Source organism: Pinus tabuliformis, chromosome J, assembly GCF_031772625.1.
Source record: "Pinus tabuliformis cultivar Carrire ecotype Pingquan chromosome J, CPIR1, whole genome shotgun sequence".
Classification (NCBI taxonomy): Eukaryota; Viridiplantae; Streptophyta; class Pinopsida; order Pinales; family Pinaceae; genus Pinus; species Pinus tabuliformis.
Genome location: NC_142295.1, coordinates 415,958,777 through 415,965,607, shown reverse-complemented (window position 1 = coordinate 415,965,607; position 6,831 = coordinate 415,958,777). Strand labels below are relative to the sequence as shown.

Here is a 6,831-nt window from a genome sequence, read left to right as displayed (position 1 = left end):
GTATTATGCTGGCACGGAGGTATTTTGTGAACTGTAATTCTGCACAGAAATAAGTCAGTTTTTTTTTGTTGTGTAAAAACAAAGGCATTGGCAATTTTTTTTTATTTCTGGTTGGATATTGGAGATTACTGTGTTTTTTGATACAAATGGCGAAAACTCAAAGTGCCCGATTTGAAATTGAGAAATTTAATGGGAAGAATAATTTTGAGATCTGGAAGGTGAAGATGCACGATCTGCTGGTTCAACAAGGTGTGGCAAAAGCACTGTTGGGGAAAAACAAAAGGCCTGCTTCCATGACGGAGGATGAATGGGATGAGATGGACGATAGAGCTCTGAGTGCAATTCGGTTATGTCTGGCGGACGATGTTCTATTCAACATTGTGTCAGAGAAAACCGCCGCAGGCTTGTGGTCGAAGCTTGAGAAGCTCTATATGACGAAGTCTTTGACAAATCGCATTCTCCTGAAGCGGCAGCTTTACAGTTTGCGGATGAAAGAAGGTACCTCAATTGCTGATCACCTGAATGTTTTTAATGCCTTGTTGGTGCAATTAAACAGTCTAGATGTGAAATTTGATTCAGAGGATAAGGCGATAACTTTATTATGTTCTTTGCCTGAATCCTGGGATCACTTTGTTACTTCCATAAGTTTTAGTACATCAGAAATTCTTGAGTTTGATGATGTTGTTGGAGCCTTGTTGGCTGAGGAGACAAGGAAGAGGTCGAATGCAGACACCTCGACATCAGAGGTAATGATGGCCAGAGTTCGCTCACAAGAGAGACACTCCGGGGGAAAGCATAGCGACTCTCGTTCAAAGTCCAAAGGAAAGAAGCCCAAGGTGAAGTGCTGGCATTGTGGCAAGGCTGGACATCTGAAAAAGGATTGCTGGAAGCGAAAGCAGGCTGCTAAAGAAGGCTCTTCGACAGAGAAGAAGGAAGCCAACACCACAGATACAGATTCAGTATCTGGTTCAGGTATGAGTGATGAGGTATTGTCAGTTAATATTTCAAAACATGATCAACATTGGTTGTTAGATTCCGGGGCATCTAACCACATGTGTATACATAGAGATTGGTTTAAAACATATAGATCAATTGATGATGGTGTTGTGTACATGGGTAATGATGTAACAAGTAATATTGTTGGGATTGGAAGCATACAACTACAAATGTTTGATGGCACAACCAAAATATTAACTGATGTGAGGCATGTACCAGATTTGAGGAAAAATTTGATTTCATTAGGAGCACTTGATTCAAATGGATATCAAACTGTAATTCAAGGTGGAGTAATGAAAATTTACAAAGGCATCTTACTAGTTATGAAAGCTAAGAAAGTAGGAAATCTATTTCAGTTAGAAGGTAGAACTGGGTCAGATCATGTGTCTGTGTCTGAACATGACAGTAGTTCCATTCACTTATGGCATCAAAGACTGGGACATATGAGTGAAAGAGGATTGAAAATTTTGGCTGACCAAAAGTTACTTCCTAATCTAAGATCTAGAAAATTGGATTTCTGTAAACATTGTCTGTTTGGTAAACAAAGTAAACAAAAGTTTAAAACAGACAAACATACTAGTAAAGACATACTTGATTATATCCATTCAGATGTGTGGGGTCCAGCTCCTACAGCTTCATATGGTGGTTCATCTTATTTTGTATCATTCATTGATGACTTTTCTCGGAAAGTTTGGGTCTACATGTTGAAAAAGAAGTCTGATGTTTTTACAGTTTTCAAGCAGTTTAGAGCATTGGTAGAAAACAGCACTGGTAGAACTATAAAATGTTTAAGAACTGACAATGGTGGTGAGTTTTCCTCCAAGGAGTTTGACAGCTATTGCAAGGATGCAGGGATCGAAAGACATAAGACCACGGTTTATACTCCTTAGCAGAATGGAGTTGCTGAACGCATGAACAAGACTCTTCTAGAGAGAGCAAGGTGTATGCTGAGTAACGCCGGGTTGCCGAAGGAGTTGTGGACGGAAGCAGTGGCAAGTGCTTGTTATGTGATAAACCGATCTCCATCAACGGCAATAGACTGCAAGGTTCCGCAAGAGGTATGGACAGGACACCCTTGTGACTATTCTAAACTCAGAGTGTTTGGTTGTGATGCATATGCTCTAGTGCCTAAACATCAGCGAACTAAATTAGATCCGAAATAAAAAAGGTATGTCTTTGTTGGATATGGTGATGGAACAAAGGGATATAGATTGTGGGATCCTACTACCCGCAAAATCATCATCAACAGAGATGTAAAGTTTAATGAATCCTCTCTTGTACAATTAGATGTAGATAGAAGATTGAAACATGATGATGTATCTGATTTCCAGCATATTCAGTTTGACAACATTTCTAATGATAGTCATAACGACCATAGTTCAGATTATAATCATGAACAGGTTTCAGAATCAGATTATGAACAGGGTTCAGATGGAGGACATGAACAGGTCCCAGATGGCGATCATGAAGAAATTCCTACAGTTGATAGACAACCAGTTGGGGAAGCACCAGAAACATTCTTAAGAAGATCTACAAGGATCAAACGTCGTCCGAGAAGGTATGATGATCATGTTACTTCAGTTGCTTTGATCGCTAATGATGATGAACCTTTGTGTTATCAGGAAACTGTAGAAGGTTCAAATAGTGACAAATGGAAAGCAGCCATGAAGGAAGAAATGATGGCTTTAGGTAAGAATGGTACGTGGGATCTGGTTGAACTTCCCAAAGGCAGGAAAATTGTGGGATGCAAATGGGTCTTCAAGCTGAAACGGGGTGTGAATGATACAAAAGACAGGTACAAAGCGAGACTGGTTGCAAAAGGGTTTTCTCAAAAAGCTGGCATAGACTTTCATGAGATATTTTCACCAGTGGTTAAAATTGTTTCAATTAGAGTTGTGTTAGCATTAGTGGCTTTGTTTGATTTGGAGTTGCAACAGTTAGATGTTAAGACTGCATTTCTACATGGTGATTTAGATGAGGAAATATATATGGAACAACCGGAAGGGTTTGTTCAGCATCGCAATGCGAAATTTGTCTGCAGGCTCAAGAAGTCATTATATGGCCTGAAGCAGTCGCCTCGGCAGTGGTATAAGAAGTTTGATTCTTTCATGTTGAGTCAGAAATATGTAAGAAGTGAATATGATCATTGTGTGTATTTTAAGCAGTTAAATAATGGCATGTTCATTATCTTAGTGTTATATGTTGATGATATGCTTTTAGCAAACAAAAGCATTGAAGAAATCAACAGGTTGAAGACTCAGATGGCAAGGACGTTTGATATGAAAGATATAGGAGCCGCAAGACAGATTTTGGGCATGGAGATTTTCAGAGACAGGAGCAATGGTAAGCTGTGGCTATCACAACAAAAGTATGTTGAGAAAATACTTTTGAGGTTTGGTATGAATAATGTGAAGCCTGTGTCAGTCCCTTTAGCTTCTCATTTTAAGCTTTCTTCGAGTTTATGTCCTAATACAGATGAAGAAAAGGATTATATGTCTCGAATTCCTTATGCCAATGTAGTAGGATGTTTGATGTATGCGATGGTGTGTACGCGACCAGATATTTCTCATGCAGTTGGGTGCTTTCAGCAGGTACATGGTAAATCCGGGTAAAGAACACTGGTCAGCAGTAAAATGGGTGCTTCGGTACTTGAGAGGCACAAGTAGTTATTGTATTTCTTACAATAAGAGTAGTGAATTTGTTTGCGGATATGTTGATTCCGATTTTGCAGGTGATTTGGATAAGAGAAGGTCAACTTCAGGGTACGTCTTTACTCTTGCAGGTGGAGCTATCAGCTGGATGTCAAAGCTACAGAATATTGTTGCTTTGTCCACTACTGAAGCAGAATACATTGTTGCTTCTCATGCTTGCAAAGAGGCGGTTTGGTTGAAAGGTTTGCTTGGTGAGTTTGGTAGGTTACAGAACAACATCAGGTTACTTTGTGATAGTCAAAGTGCAATACATTTGGCTAAGAATCCGGCCTATCATAGTAAGTCAAAGCATATTCCAATCAAATATCATTTTGTAAGACAGGTTATCACTGAAAGGGGAGTTTCTCTTGAAAAGGTGCATACAAAGGAGAACTGTGCAGACATGTTCACGAAACCAGTTTTGTTGGAGAAGCTACGCTGGTGTTTGGCTTCTCTTGGCTTGCAGAAAAGATAAAATAATAATAACAGGGCATCGGGCGAATTGTTGTCAAGGTGGAGATTGTTGAGATTTTCTGTTTTAGTCAAATAGGCAAAAATCTCTGAAGGATGACAACAATAGGAATTCCAGTTCCTAGATTAGCTCCAGGTTGTTGGGAGGGAGTTAATGCCTCCTATATTTGATGTGAGGGAGTTATGAGGCTGTTAGATTCTCTATGCTATATAACAGGCAGTCATTCGGATGATTTGCTAAGAGAGTGTGAGGATTTCATGATGTAATCTCCTGATTTTATTAATAAACTCCTGATGCCTATGTTTGGTGGACGTAGCCCAGATTGGTTGGGTGAACCTCGTTAAAAGCTGTGTCTTATGTGCTTGTTGATTTATTCTGCTGTGTGTTTAATTAATTTAGCTGTGCACCTGATCCAACAATGCTAAGCAAAATCTTCTCGCAGAAGCGATGACAAATTCATGTTTCTTGGCGTTTTCATGAAATGGAGCAGCTTACCATTCGTGTGTTTTTCGGTTTCCATGTAATGGAGCAGGTTGCGCAACACAGCCAAGTATACTCATTTCATGGTTTCTACACGAAGGCGGACTTGCTCCCACAAGAGAAATTTGCAGTACAATAAAAAGTATAAAAGTCATTACCAGCCATGCCTTTGAAAGCCATTGCCAGCCATGCCTTTCAAAACACTGACAATACTCTTTCCCCATTCCGTTCCAGAGACTTCTTCGTCGGTGCCGGTGTGACTGGATTTATAGTCTTCTCAGCAACTCAACGTCCCCGGCATTGTTGATGAAGCCATCTATTAAGTCCACATAAAACCTTAGCCGTCTCTCTTTCCCTTTTTAAACGAATGACTCAAACGCCAACAAATTTCTGCATCTGCTCTATCCTCCAATTTGACTGTGGATAAATGTCTCGTGCAGGTTCTGCCATCGAAACGAATTTCGTTGAGCAGCCCTTTGTGTGCCGCGAACTTCACTCCTCTTCTTTTGAGTTCTTCCGCTGTTGAAGAGTGATGTGAATCCCTCTCTTTCTTACTCAATCTATTGAGCTTAACATGATCTGTGGAATGGAAAGAGCTGAAAGTATTTTCATACACAAACCCTAAAAGATGCGAATTCAATCTCAATGCGGCCTCGGCTAATAATTGCGAACCCTAACTGTTAAATATGTTCTGTAAAGGAGACAGGGTATCCCAAGCATACATGAAATTGAGTTGAGGTCTCGATCTTTACTTGCCTTTATTGAAATTGAGTTGAGGCCTCGATCTTTACCTGCCATTATTGAAATTGAGTTGAGATCTCGATCTTTACCTGCCTTTTCTCAGATTGAGGGATCGGATCCTGACTTGTCAAGCATACAAATTGACGGATCCGATCTTGAAGGAAAGGGTTTGACCCCTCCCGTGCCTGTTCCTCTTCTGTGCTCTCCCACGCATTGGAACTCTAGATTTTCGATCATATTCTCTTTAGTTTCCCTGGTAGCATCAAGAAGGAACACAACGCTGCTGCAGCTCGGGCGACCCCAAGATCTCGACCAATCCTACAGCCATTTGCAGGTCAGAAAGATATTATTGAGTTAAAAAATCTGATACCTGTGTTTGCCTTACTGATAATCAGTGACTGGAAAGCAGCTACATATCCAAACCTGATGCTTGACAGGGGGAAGCAGAGGCAGAGGCAGCATCTTCTTTCGTGAGTGATAGGATCTCTTCGGATCTTGATCAAGATCGGACCAAAACCCGTTGACGGATCGGGTGTTGATGAGACAGAGGCAGGCACAGATCCAGACCTCAACTGAATTTAAGCCAAACTAGGCAGACTCTGTCTCCTTTTCGGTCCACACATAACAGTCAGGATTCGTATGTGTTAGCCGAGGGTGTATTAAGGTTGAATTCACATCTTTTAGGATTTGTGTATGAAAATATTATCAGCTCTGCCCATTCCACAGATAGTGTTAAGCGCAATGGAATAAGTAAGAAAAAGAGCGCATCACTCTCCCAACAGTGGTAAAACTCAAAGGAAGAGTGAACTTCGCTGCACACAAAGGACTGCTCAACGATTTTTTTTTTTATGTCAGAACCTACACGATTCACTTATCCACAGTCGAATTGGACGACTGAGCAGAAGCTGTCATGAGAAATTTGTGAGCATCCGAAGCATTCCTTTACAAAGTGAAAGAAAATCACTCAGGTGCTGTGTGGACTTGATGGACCGCTGGATCAAAGTCGAGGACGTTGAGTCACAGAGAAATATGGATGAAGACCATGTGGAAAAAAATGGGGAGAACCAATAAATGGCCAATCTGTTGAAGAAACTGGGGAGAACCAGGGGAAGGGAAACTACTAACCAATAGACACAGTGATTGATGACGTTATAACATTATTGAAAAGCAAATATAGAATCGTGTAGGCTGGAATTATGTAAAAGCATTGCTTTGACAGCATCATAATTCTATCAAGTCTAAAGTATGAAGAAACTAGTGATGATAATTTTTTATTTTAATGTTGAATTTATTCCTTTTTAAAATTGCAATTTTTTTATAATTTGTAATTTTTATTATTTAAAAAAATAGGTAGAATATATTTGTTTATTATTTTTATTTATAATTTATAATTTTTATTATTTTAAAAAATAAGTAGAATATATCTTTTATTATTTTTAAAGTATCTATAGG

General features: G+C 39.7%; 1 long non-coding RNA gene across 1 annotated transcript; it reads right to left on the bottom strand.

Moving 5' to 3' along the window:
- Positions 1-4,853: 4,853 nt before the first annotated feature.
- Positions 4,854-6,582, bottom strand: LOC149227599 (uncharacterized). Its single transcript, XR_016247152.1, has 2 exons — positions 5,803-6,582; positions 4,854-5,697 (listed from the first exon to the last, which is right to left on the bottom strand). It is a non-coding gene; the product is annotated as an uncharacterized LOC149227599 (long non-coding RNA).
- Positions 6,583-6,831: the final 249 nt, after the last annotated feature.